The following is a 19,532-nucleotide window of genomic DNA, read 5'->3' on the forward strand; positions in this document are numbered from 1 at the left end:
TGGTACCAACTAATGGCACCTGCTAACTTTTAAATTTGGAAACCCACATAAAAGACACAGAACAAACAGAGAAAAATGGATTTCCTGTCATTTGTTGAAACATTACAATTTTAATTTTCAGTCTTCATTGAGTGTGGAATTCTCTTCAAGTGATTCAAGATAAGCAGCTTTATTTCCTGGCAAACCATCCTTTTTTGATTTTGCCACTGAGTAAACCTTAAAGAGAATACAGTATTTACAAACAAGGCTTCTGGCATGTCCTCATATGCTACCCTGTCCTCTCACAGTTCCAAACGCCTCTTAAAATAGCTTTGCAAGTGCCTTCCCAACATTCCCCAGGAGCACATCACGTTCCCAGTGTGAGTGTCAGTGGTCTGAGAGAGCTTTCTGTCACCTCACTGTGAATTTCTCTGGACCATGAAATTCTCAATGCCCCAGACAACAGCAATTCCTCAACTCACTACCAACTGCTTCTCCTCTTCTTGTTCCCTGATGTAAAACAAAGCAAAAAGACAACCAAAAAAATTGGCATTCATTTTGAAAAGATTTGTAGGAAAGCTGATTACATTTATGGTTATCAGAACTTCAGGATGAAGTAATCTGCTATTTGGAAGAAAAATACATTGACAGAATTAGAAGAGATTACATTAAAATACAGCTTCCCAAATTGTCGCTTTTGCTCTAAAGACACTGCATGGAAAATTTTTGTAATTTGGCTGTAGATGTGATAACAGAGTCTCCTAATGACCTTATGAAATAAGAAAGCAGAGAAAAAGTAGTTTGATGTGGTTTTGGAAAAGGGTTCATCCATCATATTTGCTTCTGCTTTTTGAAGTTGTCACATATCTCCAGAAATAAAGATATTGTCTAATTAGTTTTCAATTATTCTTGATTAGCTAGAGTTAAAAGGTTAGGTCAATTTCTTCTTATATGCATTGATATTTTTTTAAAAACATTGGTCCAAGTAGATATTACAGTTATTAATAAAAACCCTGATTATTTACATGAAATTCAGTAGTAAAAATGACTAGATGATATCCCTAAAATCTCTAAAAAGTTGAACTACTACTTTCAAGATTAAAGTAGCTCTTTGAACCAGGATTGATTTTCAGTAGGACTCAGGAGAATGATAAAATGGCCAACACATGTTCTAATGGGTTGGTGCCATTTCATATCGATGTTAAAGTTTTGAAATCTCTCATTTTTAAAACTCAACACTTCCAACAAAAATATTATTATTAAGTCACAGGATCCTCTGGTAAAGTATCAAGAAGCCCCTCACAGGAAAAAAAAAAGAAGGAGGTGTTAAAGAATCAGATTTTTCTCAGAACATATTAAATTCTAAGATTAAAAATAATTAGGAGGAACATTCCATGAGGATAGTCATTATGGAATAGAATTGATAATGGGTTGGGCATCTGAATGGTCAGACTCCAAACCCTTGCTTTATCACCTCAGATCACAGATCATAAGCCCACTGCTGTTTCTTGGTCACGGTTTCCTTAACTGAAAAATGAGGGTAGTAAAGTAGAGAATGTTGAACACCCCACTAAATCCTCGATCTATGAAGATGACTGAAAAAAGGTAAACTAATAATGATAAGTTGATCCTTAAAATTGATATATTTTACCACTACTTTATACTGTCTGACACCATCTGGAACATACCTGAGCCTTAAGACAGGGAAAAATGTTGAAACTTTTGCTTTCTGAGCTCCACAGGACATGAAGTAGCAAAAGACTCCCTGTGCTAGGGAACACGGTCCACGATAGCTGCTTACATTGCAGCAATGCTGTTTGAAGGGAAATGCCAACCCTTATATATTACAGTAGGTGAAAGAGGGCATTTGTGTAAAGTCATTCTCTTTCCCCTGCTGGTATGTGATGACAGAGAGGGGGCTGGGTAGGAGAGATAACTTGGAGCACAAGCACAGTTTTATGAGCAAAATACATGCTCAACAACTATTTGCTGAATCAAGAAATAGAAGCATAAATGAATGATTACTCCAAATTTATGATGAAGGCTATCATATGGCAAGTTGTCCAGAACAGTACACAGTTTCATGATGAAAATTTATTTTTTATCTTTGGCCATGTATCTTTTAAATAGAATCAAGAAAGACAGAAAGTAATATTAAGTCTAATATGGGAAAAACAATCTGCTTAAATCATATATGATCTATCACTGGCTAACATTTTTATATATATATTCTCTATATATTTACTTATATATATAAATTTCTTTCAATATGTATTTTATATACAAAAACTGAAAAAATTTTGTTTCCTTTAAAAGTTCATGTGCTTGAAATAGAGTAGATTTAGCTTAAACAAAATAATACTACCATATGCCTACAAGGGAAGCCCAGAGAAAATTTTACTAAGATTTGATAAAGTGCTGGTTTCAAAAGTGGGAAAATATGTCAGAAGGGAGGACTTATTGTGAAAGCAAAATTTTACCTAGAAAGAGTTTATTTGAAGTATTTCAGAAAAAGATAATTTGGTATTCCTAGCAGACGAGTGGTATAAAATCATTATTAGATAATATTTATTGAGTTCTTCTTTGTGCCAAGAACAGAGGTAGGCATCAAACGTTCAGAAGAAGGAGGAGAAAGAGAAAAGGAAAAAAAAGAAAACAAGGCAAATCCTGTCTTATGTAGCAGATTTCTTCCAATGAAAACAGAGAGTATCAATGATAATTCCACTGTGAAAGGAGTTGCATGTGAACTATGAGGCTAAGATAAATGTAGGCCCAAGTGAAGATGTTAAAAGTCAAGTTAAAGAAGTGGGTGTCATTAGGTACCCAGTACAAAGTCCATGTCTACATAGCTGGGATGACTAGACCAATATATCAACAAAATCAATTTGCTTAAAGACGGAGAATAGAGAAGAGGGCCCATCCCAGAGGGATGGTCACTCTAAGTGAGTGACCTCTTAGGCCTTTTCTTACTTCTGCCTGTTACACAAATCAAGATTTATAATCTTTCATAGTATGGTATTTTATTTAGGTTTCTAGGACCAAGGCTGCTGAGTTTTGAGAGATCAATTGAGAAAAAGAAATGTTAAAGAAATAGCTCAGTGGTATCCTTCCATTCCCCCCTTCTCGAATTTAGACTTAAGGGACTAGAAGAGTTGTCAAAACTGGGTAAACAAACCATTTAAATCCTTCAAGGAGAGGGATGATCTGATAAGTCAGATCTTATTGTCTGAATTATAAAAGATATCCTGTAAAAAAATACAACAGTGAGGAAATAGTTAAATAAAAACCAGAAAATGCTAAGTAGCAATGCTCTTTTCTCACTAAGTACTGAAATAGGGTTAGGGTTTGTTAAAGAAAGAATAAAAAGCAAATTATAATACTCTGAACATGAATTTTGTGGCTATTGTTGGAAAGTTCTAGAATTTAAGAATAAAGAAATGAAAGATGAAAGAAAATCCACTACAAGAATAAAATAATATTTTATGCATGGTCAGAGTAAAATATTTCTCCGATGTCTTGCTAAAATGTACTTAAAGGAATGAGGAAATTTTTTTTAATCTCAAAGAAAAACCAGTGCAACAGAAAATTACTCAGCTCTAAAACAAAATGAATTGTCAAGCCAAGAAAAGATGTGGAAGAAACTTAAATGGATACCACTATGTGAAAAAAGCTGGTCTGAAAAGACAACCATATGATTTCGTCTATATGACACTGTGGAAAAGGCCACACTGTGGAGACTATAAAAGAAACCAGTAGTGGTTGTCAGGAGTTAGGGAGAAAGACTGAATAAATAGGTGGAACATGGGGTATATTCAGAGCAATAAAAAAACACTTTATGATATTAGAGTTGTGGATACATATTATACATTTGTTCAACTCCATACATTGTACAACACCAAGAAGGAAGTTGAATGTGAACTATGAGCTCTGAGTGATAGTTCCTGATAGCTTATTCATAATCTGTAAAAAATGGACCACTCTCTTAGGATATATTGATCATGGGAGAGGCCATTGGGTGTGTGGGGAATAGGGAATCCATGGGAACTCTCTACCTCTCACTTTATTTTGCTTTGAACTTAAAACTGCTCCAAAACATAAAGGTTTTTAAAAAAAACTAATGCAACAAGAAAAGTTGTCTTTCAATGATTATACATTGAAACAAAGCAAAACAAAACTCATTTTGAATTTAGATAGCTGACATGTTGGCATGAAGTTTCATATCATTTTTGTTTTTAGAAAAGTAAGAGCTGATGGATTTAAGAGAAATAATTCTTTAAAATGCATTCAAGTATTTGCTGCAAGTAGGATAAATAAATCACACTACTTTAATTAAAAGATGCAAACAGGAATGAATTTTAGAAATTCTGACCAATCTATGGTGCAGGAATTTCAATGATCAGCATAGCTAGGTCTTAAGAAAATCACCTCATGGATTTAGAGTCACCATCAATTATTTCTGAAAATGCATCTCAAACACTAACAGCTGCCAAAACATAGGAAAAGGAGCAATACCTATTTTAAAAGAGAAGAAAGCAGGGTTGCCAATTATGGGCAACAATCTGGATTCAGTGTCTACCAACATAATAGGGCTAAACTAAACTGAAAATAATAACAAACCTTATGTACTGAAAAAGCTACAGAGAGGTGGGAGCAATTAAGTAGCTGTGGATTAGGAAATGGAAAGCAGATCCAAGAGGAATGGACCATGGAAACTTGCATTGTGATAAAGAAGCTAAAATAAGCTAGTGAACATCAGAGAGGAGACGCTTGACAACCTCTCTTTCTTCCATGAAAATAGCCCCTGGGATTTGATCTGAACACTTCAATGATAGAAAGATGTCATTTTGTTCGAATATGGAAACTTGCTGAAAAATAAATATGACCTCTTTTCTCTATCACTGCTAAAAAAAATAAAAATAATTTGAATTTTCAGAAAATTCTTGCAGAGATAGAGGCCAAGAAATCTTCTTATAAATAGGGGACTTTTAAAGAGAAAAGCTAGATGTGAATTTCCTGCAGAACATATTATGTAAGTAACAAATTTCAAGGGAGAGAGGAGTAATTATCACTTTAATTAATTAGGGCCCTGTTGTGGCTCCCTTGTGAAAGATAATCCTTGATTAAAAGTGTCAGTATGTAAAAATATTGACTGATATTGAAATGTAAGAGTGTGAATTTTCAATTAATTGTAAAAAAAATTAGCTGGTATTACCATTTACCAATAGACACTAAGTGCTTCTTAGGAGACTTGGAACATAAAAACATAGTGTTGACAATGGTCATGTAAACGGGACACCATTAATCTTCTTGAAACTATCAGGTCCTTTGGCCTTTTGTTTTTATATTTTTAATGCAGGGGTTAACATAAGGTAATAGCAATTGCTTTGCAGAGAAAAGGAATAGATACAACTGCATGAAATAGAAAGAGATGAAATAATAATACTTTACCCATACTTACTATTGTCTTAGTCAACTGAAATATATATGTATATATATATTAATAAACAGCCATGAAATCATATTTTATGCCTAGGAAATTCCATATTTGTGGAAACCTTGCTGAGACTCCTTCTACCTCTGTACCTAGAAAGACTCCCAGGGGACTCTTAGGGATTCAGCACTTCCAAATGTAAGGTATAAAAATTGAACTCAGCCAAGCTAGTGGCCAAAACGGTGTGGTTCTGAGCCTCACCTACCTCTAACATGAACTCTGCCTTTCATCATTTTCTGAACATTGATTGCAAATGAGACTTATGTCTGTTTTTCTTCCCTTTACTCTTCTTTGGCTTTATCAGAATTAGATGTTAAATAATGTAATAGGATATCCTCATTAAAAAGCTCCTTGTGGTATAGCAAAGCAAAACAAAACAAACAAAAAAAATTGTTTCAAAACTACTCTTTGACCTTATATGTGGAACTGATGCCCAAAGCCACAAATTCTCTTTATTTAGTGTCAAAAAGCTCCAATTTCTAGACTTAGAAATATAAAATGGCAAACAGGTACCACATATGGTGGGCATAAGATATAGGGACAATATATGCAAAGGAATGGAAGAGATCTGGAAGTTTTGTAGGTGCAAGAAACAGCAGCTGCTGTTTCACAGGGTTTTTTGGTTGTTTTGTTTTAGGTTGGTTTGGAGATTTGTTTTGTTATTATTGTTGTCACCAGAAGAATATGTCATTCACAATTCTGAAATTTCCCCTGACATGGAGATTTGTAGTAAACAGAAAATATCTAGTCATGCTCATTTTAAAATAAAACCAAAACGGGGACTCCCTGTTTACCTTTGAATGACACCCACTTGCAACAACAATTACAACAGTAATTAAACTTACATCATCCATGCTTGCCTCTCCTTCAGTATTTTCAGCACTCAGTAAAAAGGACAAAAAATAAGTACATAATATTTAGGCTTACATGTCAAGACATAGCTGTCTGCTCAACTGAAACAATGTAATAGAAAAGTAATTTGGGGAATAAGGCAAAGAAGTAAATAAATAAACCCAACAGGCTATCTGGAAAACATATTTTTCCCTCAGATCACTCTTTTGCTTCTCCCTGAAATAAAACCAAATGCCCTGGTGCTCTCCAACGACCACAAAGCATGATTTCCCCATTTTCATACACGTTATGGTAGGCCTCTGATCTCTGTAACTGTACTAAGGAGTACTAGGAAATTTTTATCAAGTTCAAGAATATAAAATTGAGTCTGAAAATTATTTTTATTCTCCTATCAATGAAATAGTTCTGTGCTTAGTTTTTATGAAAAGTGACAAAAATCAGCCTTCAGGTAATTCTTTAGATCTCACCTTTGCCACTATAAAGAGCTTCTTAGCAGTTAGTTAATTTTTAAAAAAAGAGGCTCTCCTTCCTCCATTACTCTTTTATTGGCTTGGCATAAAATGGTCTTTGTGATTAAGAGTGAACAATAACGTGGGGAACAATATGAGAGCATTCCTATTCTTAGAGGAAGTATTTTATATCAGTCTGTTACTTAGGATCATCACAGTGCACCAGTATTTTGCAATGTGAAAGTCCAATGTCAACTTTGAAGACACTTCCCTCACTTTCATTAACTCCTCCCCTAGGGCTGGGAGAAAGGAAGAAGAAGAAGGAGAAGAAGAATATCAGGTGGTTAATTCAGCTAGAGTAGCTGTGCAAACCTACACAGGGCATCATACAGAACAAAGGAACTTTGGAATCACAAAAATATTTATAGTCTAGGAAGGTGTTGATGAGTCTGAGTAGGATTATGAAAGGGAACAAATGAAAGAAGGGTTAGAGAAGAAATGAAGTGCTTATTTCTTAAATGGCCAGGGCTAACTCTAAAGTCATGAGGTAGGTAGATGGAGCTCTGCCCCATCTTAAAGAACAAACATGTAGGTTTCACTTAAAGTGGAAGAGGAGCATCTTTGCCCCGTGGTGTCCTCCTGTGTTGTTATTCATCACTCCCCCTAGAATCTGCCTAAGAAAGCAAAAAGGCCATACTGCGCACTCTAACTTAGCATTAATGACCCACACAGGAATGGAAAACTCACAGGATATTGGCAGAAACATTCCAGTTGAGCATCCTATCTGCTCTCTTCTTCAATGCCGTTAGGTTCCAATTTATCATTCTGTCATTATTTTAAATGTCTCCTGTGATTACTCACTGCAGGATCATGTCAGGTACTCATTAAAAATCTGGATTCCTGGGAGTCACCCCTAACTTACTGACTCATAATATTTGCTAGAGGAATACAGGATTCTAGATATTAGACCTGTGAATTAATTTCATTTAAAGACTTTGAAGATAGTAGTGATTTAACTAATACAGAATTTTGTTATTCAAAGCATGGACTACGAATATTGACTGTTGAAACAGTGTGTACATTTTTGTCTAGAGGTCACCACTCAAGGGAATACGGGATTCTCAGCCTCTGAAAAGAGAGGTCTTTCTTTCCTGAGTTCAATAAATACAGATAGCTTCAAAAGGCCACCCCATTAGCACAACTTTTATTATTTTCATTTATCTTAGACATGCAGATCTTCAGTTTTGTTTTTGCTGGTCCATTATCCATGTGCTGAAAATCTCAACTTGAACTAATATTTAGCCTATAAAGATGTTTATAGCTTCTTTGATACAATAAAATGGAAAAAGGACTATGAATATTTATGGGTTAAAAACATCTCTGCAAAAACTTAGGAAAAATGAATGTCAGATAGCTCTTAAAATTAAAGCTCCCTTCTGCTAATAAACTAAAAATGCACATTTATAAAAATATGGCCCCTACTCTTGCAGTAGCCTTCATCTTTGTCTCTAACAAGTTCAAATTGTAGTTGTATTATCAGCACCAGATAAAATCACCTAAGTTGCTAGCAGTTTTATTTTTTTTATTATTTTTACATTTATTCATATGTGTATATATTGTTTGGGCCACTTCTCCCAACCACCCCCACCACCCCACTCCCACACCCAGCAGTTTTATTTTGTAAATAATTTAGTTTAAAATCCAGGAAAAGAATTTAGCCAAATCCACAGAACTCTTCAAAATACAAATGAAACCCATGCGTGTCTTCACCCTCAAAAACACTTTTCTGTTAATATTGTCAACAATGTCACATTATTACTATATTGATTGCATATATAAAATAATAAGCATGCTGCTTATCATTTCTTATTAGTATAGTAGTAGCAATAATAATTTACATGAAGAGAAAGAAGGAAAAGAGGCAGGGAACAAAAGAAAAGGAATATATTGGCTAATATCTATTTAACATTTGCCCTGCATCATTCACACTAAGCTATTTGTGTGCATTCTGTCCTTGTGCAGTAGAGGAATGAAGAAATGGCTGGTAACACGGCTTTCAACTATAGAAGCTCTCGTGTGGGGTTTGATTTCAATGTTTATCCTAAACAATTACAAAAACTCTGAAGAATTTTTAACAAGAGAATGATGCCTTCAGATTCAAATTTTAGAAAGGTCATTCTGGCAGTGAGAGAATTAGACTGCAGTAGAAAAAGATGGAAGATGCAAGATCACTTTGAAACATGGGGCTCTGGTCATAGTTCATGTGAGATATTCTAAAGGTGTGAAAAAGATCTGCCAGTGGAGAGGAGGTGATGAATTCTAGAGAAGTCTCAGAGGTAGATCTGGTTTATAACTAGAGAGTGGCAATAGAATTGGGACTGAGAAAGAAAGAAAAGATGCTTGTAGCATACCGGTGTCATTTCTACTTTGTCATGTCATTAGTGATTAATAATAATGAATAAATTGATGTTAGCACATATACAATCATATAGAGTAAGAGTCAAATTTCTAAGTATTTCCTGGAAAGAAAATGTTCCCATTCTAAAGATAAAAGACTGTCATTTTAAAGCCTTAAAGCCTTATACATACAGAATATTCCATTAGAATCTTTTCCCAGAGGTTTCTTAATGGCATTTCTTCGTCTCCTATTGGAGTAGGACATAAACATCTCTCCCTTTTTCATAACTTTCTAGAACTCTGCATCGTAACAGCACTTAACATAGACAGGCAGCAAATGTCTTCTTGTAATATCTTTGTTTAAATTATACTAATTAAAAATCTTTCTTACTTATGTCCATTTTCAAATTGTAATTGAAATTTCCTCTCAACTAAAGCTGATGCCCTTGTTCTGGCCAAACCAATGTGCTTCCTGTCCTTGAACACCAGAGGGCATCATTTAGTGAAAGTATGGACAGCCAGGGATGGGTGGAGGAGAAAGAGAATTCCATTACTAATGAAAGAAACTGATTTTTAAGTATGTACCCTTATCTTCCATGAAACATTACCATGGTAACAGCACCAGTTAAGATGATTGTATATTTAGGTCATAGTATAAAAGGAGCTTAAACATGTGAAAAAAGAAAGAAGAAAATGAAATAAAGTAAGACAAGAATATATAAAGAGTAGAAGAAGGCAAACCAAATGGAACCTACCTTATCCTTTGCTAATAGCAGTTCACAAAGCCACATTATGCCTTTCTAAGCAGCAGTGGACAATAAATTCTAGATAAAATTAGTCGAAATAAATGAAATTCAGAGCCTTGAAAGCCAAAAAATTTCAGTAAAGAAACAGGAAGTCATTCAGCATGGCAAAGTGAAGAGACAACTAGATTGGGAGTTGGCATATGTGTTCCCATACTCTTCTTGCTTAGCTGAATTCCCTTGGGAAAGTCTATTTATTTATCCATTTTAATACTTATCATGAATTCAACTGGATGATACCAAAATTCCATTTCATGCTTTTGCCTTTTATCTTAGAAGTGGACAAAGCAGCTGCCATTAGGTAATCTTTGTGCTTTTATTTTCCTCCATCAGAGACAATTACTGACTAAATAGAACATTCTTTGCTTAAAGTTTAGAGTATTCAACAAGAACCTGCAAAGTTAAGTTGAACAGATGGGGAGAACATCACTGAACTCAGACTAACATGGTTTGCTTTCCCTAAACACAGGAAAAACAAGTGATAAACTATGTTTACAGAGCCAGCCATCACAGTATAAGAGCAAGCACTGCAGTCCGGCAAGCTCGTATTTGCATCCAGAAGTTGCAACTTATCAGCTGTGTGATTGATATTGGGCCTCTAACTGGAGATTTCCCTTTCTGTGAAATCAGGACAATAACATCTACTTCGTAGGATTGTTGCAATGATTAAATGAGAAAATAGATTCATCTACTTATTGATTCAACAAAAATTTGATAAATTCCTCACATGTGCCTGGCACTATCTTCAATTGTGAGGCTAAATTACTAACGAAACAGATAATATATATAAGCTGCTTAGGACAGTACCTGACATTTAGGACATACTCTGAAAAATGCAGTTCTAAGGGAAGATGGTTTGCTTCCCTTGCCCCACATGATAGACACACATCAACACCACAAGACCCAGTTGAGCTCAGAATATACAATCTGTAATGGATGCTCCAGTAGACCAAACATCTGCTTGATGAACCAAAGGGAAACAGAGTCAAGACAAATGATAGGGAATGATAGTCAGTTGTTAATAGCCAAAAGGACAATATTAACAATATTTGACACATGCAATCCACAGAGGAAAACGCACAGACAGCAAACATCATAAAATGATGAATCAACTAAAATGTAACTTTCAATGAAAGAAATCAGTCCTTTAAAGTAAATATAAGGCAAAATGTTTGTCAGTCTCCTATTGAGACAAAGGAAGAATTTTTGAAGTAAGATTAAGAATGGGCTCCAGGTACTCAGGGTAAAACAATTACTAACTGGCATTTCTCTCACACAAAAACCTAAACAAAGGCCAACATCAGTGGTGAAAGTTGAACCCAAAACTATTAAGGGTACAGCCACAGATTCTTGCCCTTGGTTTTTATCCCCCATTCTCTCTTCATTTCCCTTCCATTCTATTCTTGTTTCTCCCCCTTTTCCTCTTTTACACTTGCTTTAACTTTATTCATTGCTGTGGGTCAGAGAGACTATGGCTTCTAATTAGCCAGCTTCTTCTCCACTGATGACAGTATCATTCATGCTTTCACTTCCTTTCCCTGCCAGCCAGAAGGCTGATGACTGTGCTGTTCTCTTGCTACCTCTGAGCTGTCCATCCCTCTTATGCCCCTGGCCGTGGGGGCTAGCTGCTTTGGATTGGAATTGGGGAATTACCCAATGAACATCCATTTAGCTGCCTGACTGTGGGATTACCTGGACAAAGAAGGGGATAGGGTCACATTTAGAGCAATGTGTTTTGTTTTTAATATGAAGATAGCATTCTCTGCACCTCAAAATTGAGAGTCATGGGAACTCACTCCAAAAGGACTTTTACCTGTGTTTGAACGGTTAGTCCTTCCTCATCTGTCTCTGCAGTCAGTTGAGAGCTGCAAACATGTTCTTTGGGTTCTCTTGCATTTGAATTATGATAGGTATATTCAAATCCACCAATTTTCTCACTCCAATTTGCCTCCAGGCACCCACAGACACACTTATATAAACAAACATTGTGTCTTCCTTTTATAAGAAGGCAAAGCATCTGTCAGACAGCCTACTTTGAATTTGGGGTCCTAAAACTATTCCCGATCTACACCGCACCTCATTCATAGAGCTGTCAAACAATAAACTGAGGGCCATCTTTTCCAAGCCTTTGTAAAATCCAGGTTTTAGTTTCAAGTTTTAAATGGCATTATCATTTAGCTCAGCAAAGCAATGGAGAGTTACTTAGCTATCATATTGCCACAACTGAGATACATTACTACTAATAATAACAATAAAAACTCATCTGACATTAACATTGCTTCTTGAGTCTTTAGCTGCCCAGCCCGCAAAGCTGCACCATCACTGGCACAAAACTCTTCCTTCATTTGACCAGAGTTTCAAAGGTCCAGTTTCTCAATTGCAGCCTAATAGTTTCCAGCTTGCAATTGTTTCTCGGCCAAATCAACTGATTTTATTTCTACAATCATTAGTGCCTTTTCTATTAGCCCCCAAGATAACACACATATGCCTAATTGTGAGTAGTTTCTATTTAAGTATATCATCAGACCTATTTTTGCTTAGCAGTGAAAATGCTCATACATCCTACCGTATGTTTATCAAGTAATTTATATATACATACAGATGGTAAGCAAAATACAATGAGAAGGTCTTTGCTGCACAATTCAGAGTTCCTTAATTTGGAGTTTATGAGCTGATTCATTTTCAAACTCCTCTCAATTTGACATACCACCATTGTGGGGAGTGAAAGGAGGTGCTGGCCCACTGCAGCCCTGGGCCATCCCCAAGCAGGCTAGAAAAAGGCTGCAGCCTGCGGGTGGGCTCCAGAAGGGACACCAGTGGTGGGGCAGGACAGGGATAGTAGCCAGAGGCACTGCAGCCTCAGGAGCCTTCTGTGTTTCACACAGCAAAAGCACTGGGTCCATTTTCCCAGAATCTCCCCCACCACATCCCCAATCCACAGGCCTTTCTGGTTACCCAGAATTTCTCTTTGGAGTATAGACTAACTCTCCTTTTTTCTTTGCCTGGTCAAGGCCACTGAGGTATCCTCGGCCCAGGCTGCAGAAGCCCAGGATTGTCAAGTAGTGGCTGTGGCCCCAAGCGCTGGCCGGTGTGTGGCAGAGCATGGGGAAGTGTATTTTATCTCTAGCTGTGTATTAAGGGACTGAACGCTGCAATGCTGACAGGTACCCACTGCCACTCAGAGGTAAGAAAAGAGCAGGCAAAGCAAAACAAACAAAACAGTAAGAAGAAAAGAGCAAAGAGAAATAGAAAGTAACTGTGGAGGAATTCCGGAGCCTGAGAACTGGGGGGTGCCGTTTACTTGCAGGGCTTGGGGCATCCATCTTGGCAGGCTGACTTGGACCCCTGGGTGGCTGCAGTCACTGATATGCCATGGCAGTGAGCTGACATAAGGACACAAGAGGGCGGCTTGGGTGAGATGTCAGAGAGCAGTTTTACTTGCCTTAAGAGTTCACTTCGTTTTCTCTGCTCTCCTCCCTCCTCTCTGCACCAAGTGACTCTCCCACGGGTATTTCCATACACGCAAAAGCCTTGGTTTCACTGCCAGAGACTGGCGAGTCAGTGGATCCTCCCTTGGAGGATTTTGCGGCTCAGAGCAGCCTGGAGCACCGCTACTGACAGGAAGTAGAGATGCGGGTGCTGGAGAAGGATGGAGGCAGAGGGAGTGTGTCCTACTTTGTGTCAACAATTTGGGTGAATTTTCACTACTGGCGCGCTCTGCTAGGGAAGTCTCCACCTACTCCGCTGGGGGCACCCCAGAGGCGCGGGGTAGAGTGCACAGGTGGAATTTCTGCCATCAGGCTAGGACCGCACCTTGCGGGTTTCCCCATCTACAAGTTAGCAGCGATTGCCCGAGGTCCGCAAGTGCAGACCGTGAAGGACATCTGGGGCGCAGCGGTCCCCTATTTACGTCGCCCTAGCCTGCTGGGATGGTCTAGAACCCACCGTGAGTTGGGTGGCGAAGCCCAGGCACTGTCTGGGACCTCAAGGGTTCCAGGCTAGGACCCAGTGCCCCAGCAGTGGCTGACAGTCGATCTCTTCGTGCGCCAAGCAGAAAAAGGATGGGGTTGCTGAAGGCTTTTCTCTCTTTTGTCCTGGAAACCTTTCCCCATTCTTATTCCCCACTGCTCCTTGGCGGTGGTCCGCCGACCGCGACACCAAACCTCTCTCCTCCAGCGCCCTAAATGGCTGCTCCAAAGGTGGAGAAGTCAAGGGACAGTGTGGAGCTGGGAACAGCAGGGCCCCTACCTCAAAAGCACACAGGACGTGGTCAGACCCTGGGCAAAAAGGAGTTTGAGGGGAGGGAGAAGCAAAGCTGCCCTTGTCTTTTCCATGATGGCATCTGGAGTTGGGGGGTGGGAGTGACCGAGAGGTGGGTCTCTGACAGTGGAGGGATGTCACGCTAAAAGAGGGAGCGATGCTAGGTAGCGAGGCTCCCAGACTCTTTTCACCACATTCCTTTGGACTCCCTGACAGTGGTAACAGCGCCCCAGCCTTGAGCTGTGCCTCATTTTCCCCTTCTTTCCCGACCCACCATCGCTCTCCTCCTTCCAAGCCGCGCGAGTGAAAGTTTCCACTGGAAAATCTGCACGTGTGAGGGACCACCCTCTAATTGCCCAAACCCGACCTCTCGACACCCATTGGGAAGAACCACACCTTACCAGGGCCCCTGGCGTGGGCAAGGGGAGAATTGGGCAGTGTGGTCCCCTTACCTGCCTCTGATTTAGCTTCACTTGCCACTCCTGGCTGCGATTTGGTGGAGACTGGCAGGACCAGGAGCCCTTCGCTCGCGGGTTCCGGTTCGACTGGCCCGGGTGCCAGCTGCGCACCGCTTAGAGTCCAAAGCCAGCCGCCGGCTCGCTTTCTCCCTTGATCTTGCAAGAGAAAAGGAAAAGATTAGTTGGCGCCGCGGCACCCGAGGGGTGGGGCGGGGAGGGCGGGGAGACAGTCGACCAAAGGCTCTGAGGAGATACCCGGCTCTCGCGCGTACAGAGTCGTGCACTCTACACAGGTCCCGGCCACTTGACCAGTCTGGGACCGGCTTGCGGATTAGACTGGAGTTAAATTAAAGCTACCCCCGCCCTGCACATCACACCGTCAAAGAAGAAGCAAATAAGACTTTCAAACCTGGTTTTCAGGAAGATGAGTCTGGAGACCAAAATAGAACCGAGATCTGGATGTACAGGCGACCTGGGCGGGATTCATTTCTTCACCAAAGTGCCTGGGGAAGTAGTAATTAGTGTAGGGTGGAGTGGAGGAACAGCACTTATTCCAACGCTCTGGAGATTTCGTCTTGGAATCTGCGACTTCAAGGGTCTGGTCAACCCGCAGGCTGGCGTGTGTGTGTGCGTGTGTGTGTGTCCGTCCGTCCGTGTGCACACTTGGAGCAGGGTCTCCGTGCCAGGCGCGCCTTGGGTATAGCAGGAGAGCGTGTCTGTATTCGTGCGTTTGTGTTCGATTAGCTGCAATGGGGGAACAATTTCTGGAGAGAACATTTACAATTTTCTTTCAGTATGACAGGATTAGTTGCTGTTGAAGGAGCTCCTCCAATGAAATCTTCTCTGCTTTCTGATTTGGCGGTTCTTCTGAGCAAATATGACAGCCTTTTCTCCAGGCTCTTTTCTGCTTTCCCAGAGCCCAGCTCTCCACCTGCAATTTCTACATAAAATCTTTGCAATCACCAGCACCACCCCACCAAGCCCCATTCCTGCAAGTGTAGGATTGCTACAAAGGTGACATGGCATATTGGAAAGAATGCAGTGTTGCTTGTTGTTTGCAGAAGATACTTAAGCCCAGTTTTTCCAGGTGGGAAAATATTAGAATAAATGCACTGTATTTTGTACTAATTATATAATCATGCTGAGCTATTCAGATTGTTCCTTTGGGACATTGGCAGATGTGTTAGAAGGAGAGGGTTTTTTGTTTTATTTATTTATATTTTTCTTTTCTTATTGTACACAGGGGTCAATGACCATGTTTTGCTCAAGTAGTGGGAAGTAGATTACAAAATATCTATGGCGTTTTGAGGAATTTGTGATGCCCAGGGAAAAAATAAGATGCAAACTTTTGTATCTCAACCATCCTTGGGGTTTTATTTCTTTACTTTAATAAGAAATTCTTTCCAAAAATTGTGCTCAATGTGTTTTGGGTACCATTGTACCATTTGACAAAGGTACAATGTAGGATAGTTCTTAAAGCATGGACAAGGAGAAGACTTGCTTTTTTGAAAGTTCATGCTTATATGAAGATAGTATCAACATACTACATATTCTATAGGTTGCATTTTCTTACATCCAACTTGAATTAAATAAAAAATCGTTGACACCTTAAACTGAACAACACAGAATGTGACACGTTACCTTTTAGCTCACAGAGACAAATTGCTAGTTAAGGACACATTGATTTAATATATCCAATTAAATTCAGTTCAATTCTTGATGCCCAGGTCTTGGCTGGATGTTAAAGGGCATGCAGAATAACTAAAGACACTCTTCATGCTTTGGAGACATTTCTGATTTTTATTGGTGAGAAAAGACACCCATATGAAACACTTATAGAGCAGCTGACAATCAAGATGATGCATTGTACGGCAACATTGATAAATGGAAATCCAATAGCTGAAAGTTTCTGCCCTTTCTGTTAAGTCACAGATATCACCAAAAGGACCTAACACAAACTTGACATTGCTAGATTAAATAAAGCATTGCAATCCTATCTCTCTAATTTCAAGGATCTTCTTGAAAAGTAATGATGGTTCTGTTCATACTTATTTTCAGTTTCTATTGAGTCCTTGGTAGTAAATAGCCTATCTTGTCCTTTTTGTCTCCCTTAAGTGCTCTTTTGAAAATAAATTCATAATTTCATTCATTTTTCTTTATTTATATCTGCTAAGCCCCCCAAAGTCCATAATACCTTGATGTGCCTGAATCTTGTTTGAAAACACATACACACACGTCAAAGGCAAAGAAAAATGAAGAGGAATTGATTCCTGACCAGCAATAAAGAAGAAAACCCAATGACTTGTTGCCATTTTTTTCACATCACTAATTCCCTCTTACTGACAGTGCCTACTACTTCCCCTTCTCCCCCACAAAAGCCAATGAAGGCTAGTAAATATTTTCCTAAACTGTTATAAAACTCATTCTATGAGTAACTGAAATACTATGTCCAACAGAAGTCACTCCCCTTAAGGTCTTTATGGAGGGGCTGCAAACTGAAACCATAAACAATCATCTCTGATGTTCATTTTCTTCTCCTAGGATGTCACTGAAAATGCTTTTGTATATGTGTGTGTGTATGTGTATTTTTGCTTCTCTCTGTGTGACTTGGAGAAATTATTTAGGTGCCCTGTATCCTAGTTCCTTTACCTATAAAATGTGTACAGTAATGTCTGTTGGGGTTGTTATAAGTAATAGTAATTCCTGTAAAGTTCTTGGAAGAGTGCCTGGCATTTAAAAAAATTAACTGTAATTGCAAGACATCAATCAAAATTTAAAAATACAGGTGCCTTAGCACTCTCAGTGACATACAGAAACAAAGTACTTAGTAGGAATTCTTGCCATTGGAGCCGTGCTGCTCACCAACATCATACGATAAGCATGTTAAACATAACCCATTGTAACACTGACCCCAAGGAACCTCATTCTTTTTCCTTTCTAGTTTCTTTCTATATAAGAAATGATCGTGTGTTTTCTGAGCATTTTACTTTCATCACTTAAGCAAGTTCACTTTCTAAGATAAAAAGAGTACTCTTTCGCTTTAGGAATATGGTGTTTGCATTTATTACTAACTCTTGGGGTGGAACATTTTCAAAAGTGCTTTTAAAAGACTTTGTAGAATGCATCTATGCATTTTCCTTTATCTACAGACCTATTTTCCACCTCAAAGAACTCTAATAAATTAGTAATTTCCACTTGTGAAGCCAAACTTCATTACCTACCCCTTCATGACGCTAGATTTGGGCAAGCATGGAAGAATGCTGATGCCTGTAAGGGATGACTTTGAATCTTTGACAAAGTTTGCATTAGAATAAGACTGTAAATAAGGTCACCACTAACAGGAGAAGGAGATGGATGGCTCTCATTCCTGGGAAGGTGGCGCATATTTTATTCTGCCACTTTGATTTCCGTGCAGCAATAATTAGGCTTCAGTAATTAGATGCACAAATCAGTGCTCTATCATCTTAAGTGGATTAAAAGGGTGACAAGTTCAACTCCAGTGATTTCTCACCAGGTACTGTGGCCATAGGCTGTTTTTTTTCCCCCATTTTCAAAAATGAGAAAATGAATTTGAAGGCTTCACCCACATGGGGAAAATGTGCCCTAAGTGGGAGATCTTGACTTCTCCTTTTTCTCCCACTCACACAAACTGTCCCAGAGTTGGATTAGGGAAGCACAGAGTTTACCAGTAGGAGGTTTGGAAAACACAAATGGATTTATCTGATGTCTGCCAAAGAAAACTTTCTTATCCTTGACCTCAGTTTGAAATATAACTTTTTGGGTGAAATGTGAATCTCTACTAGACGACAATCACTGCTTGAAATGGGTTCTTCAGTATCCCCATTTTAAATTCTTAATAACGGCCCCATAATAGACATGCCATTCTTCTTAGAGTTACTTATTTTCCCTGCAAACCTTCCCGGGAAGTTCTTTAAAGCTTCTGCTCTTTAGCTAGAAAAGATGATCTGTTTTTCTCCCAGAAAATCTTAAGCTTTTCTTTTTCATTCCCTGCAACAGAAGTTTTCATATACAAATGGGACTGATTCTAAGTGACAATGTTTAGTGACAGTCTGACAAACAATGGCTTGCTATTTTTTCTTTGCCTTTTTCTTGAAGTTTGGCATCACAGATGTTTTAAACTCTTCCTGTGTTAGCAGTGGTAGTGTAATCCAAAGCCTGAAAACATTTACTGCGGCTGAGTCTAAAATATTTAAAATACAGAGCTCTTTTTCAAACAGGGAATATTAAGAAGGGAGAAAAATGTTAGGGAAAGAAGGGGTACCACTCTGCAAAATGTTAAACATCCATAATGGTGATAAATCAGTGTTAAGTACACAGAAAGAAAAGGCCATATGGATGCACATTTGCTTAGAGAAGCATTTGGTATATGTGAGTTTCTCCTACCAAGGAAAGCTCAGGGCTCTTTCAGAGGTAAACCCCATGACAGGGTGAATGGAAAAGCTCCAACAACATCCATCTGCAGGTGTATTTTGGAAAAAAAAAGTTTAAATTTCCCCTTTCCACGATCTAGGTAGACGCTGGAATCTCAGATGGAGACAAGATTCTAACAAGTTCAAAGTGACAGTCTGCTCTTGTATATGTTTGAGGACCAGATTATTGATTGAACAACTCTTTGTACAGAAAAAGAGTCATCCAGGAATACTTACCATTGTCTTAGTCTGCTGGGATCCTGCTTGTCTGAGAATTTAGAGAATTCATTCCTGGGAATTCACATAATTTCTCAGATCATATAACATACTTGTTTCTTAAGCTAGCTAAAATGACCTTTCAAGAGAAAGCTGGAAATACACACCCAGGCCAAAGAAACATATTCTGGTGTGTG

The 19,532-nt window shown here is 38.7% G+C and overlaps 1 protein-coding gene across 4 annotated transcripts in view; it reads right to left on the reverse strand.

Moving 5' to 3' along the window:
- Chrm2 (cholinergic receptor muscarinic 2) overlaps window positions 1-15,465 on the reverse strand; it is a 122,971-nt gene extending 107,506 nt beyond the window's left edge. Inside the window, exons 1-3 of one of the 4 annotated variants that reach the window (XR_012444177.1) lie at window positions 15,099-15,465; window positions 14,684-14,845; window positions 10,845-13,610 (exon numbers count right to left, since the gene is read on the reverse strand). The gene's annotated coding sequence lies outside the window, so the exon portion shown is untranslated. Of the gene's footprint in view, window positions 1-1,667; window positions 1,906-10,844; window positions 13,611-14,683; window positions 14,846-14,944; window positions 15,013-15,098 lie in introns of those variants that run through there. The other 3 variants (XM_020153583.2, XM_074062314.1, XM_074062321.1) reach the window with 3 other exon arrangements.
- Window positions 15,466-19,532: the final 4,067 nt, after the last annotated feature.

This window comes from Castor canadensis, chromosome 2 (assembly GCF_047511655.1).
Source record: "Castor canadensis chromosome 2, mCasCan1.hap1v2, whole genome shotgun sequence".
Classification (NCBI taxonomy): domain Eukaryota; kingdom Metazoa; phylum Chordata; class Mammalia; order Rodentia; family Castoridae; genus Castor; species Castor canadensis.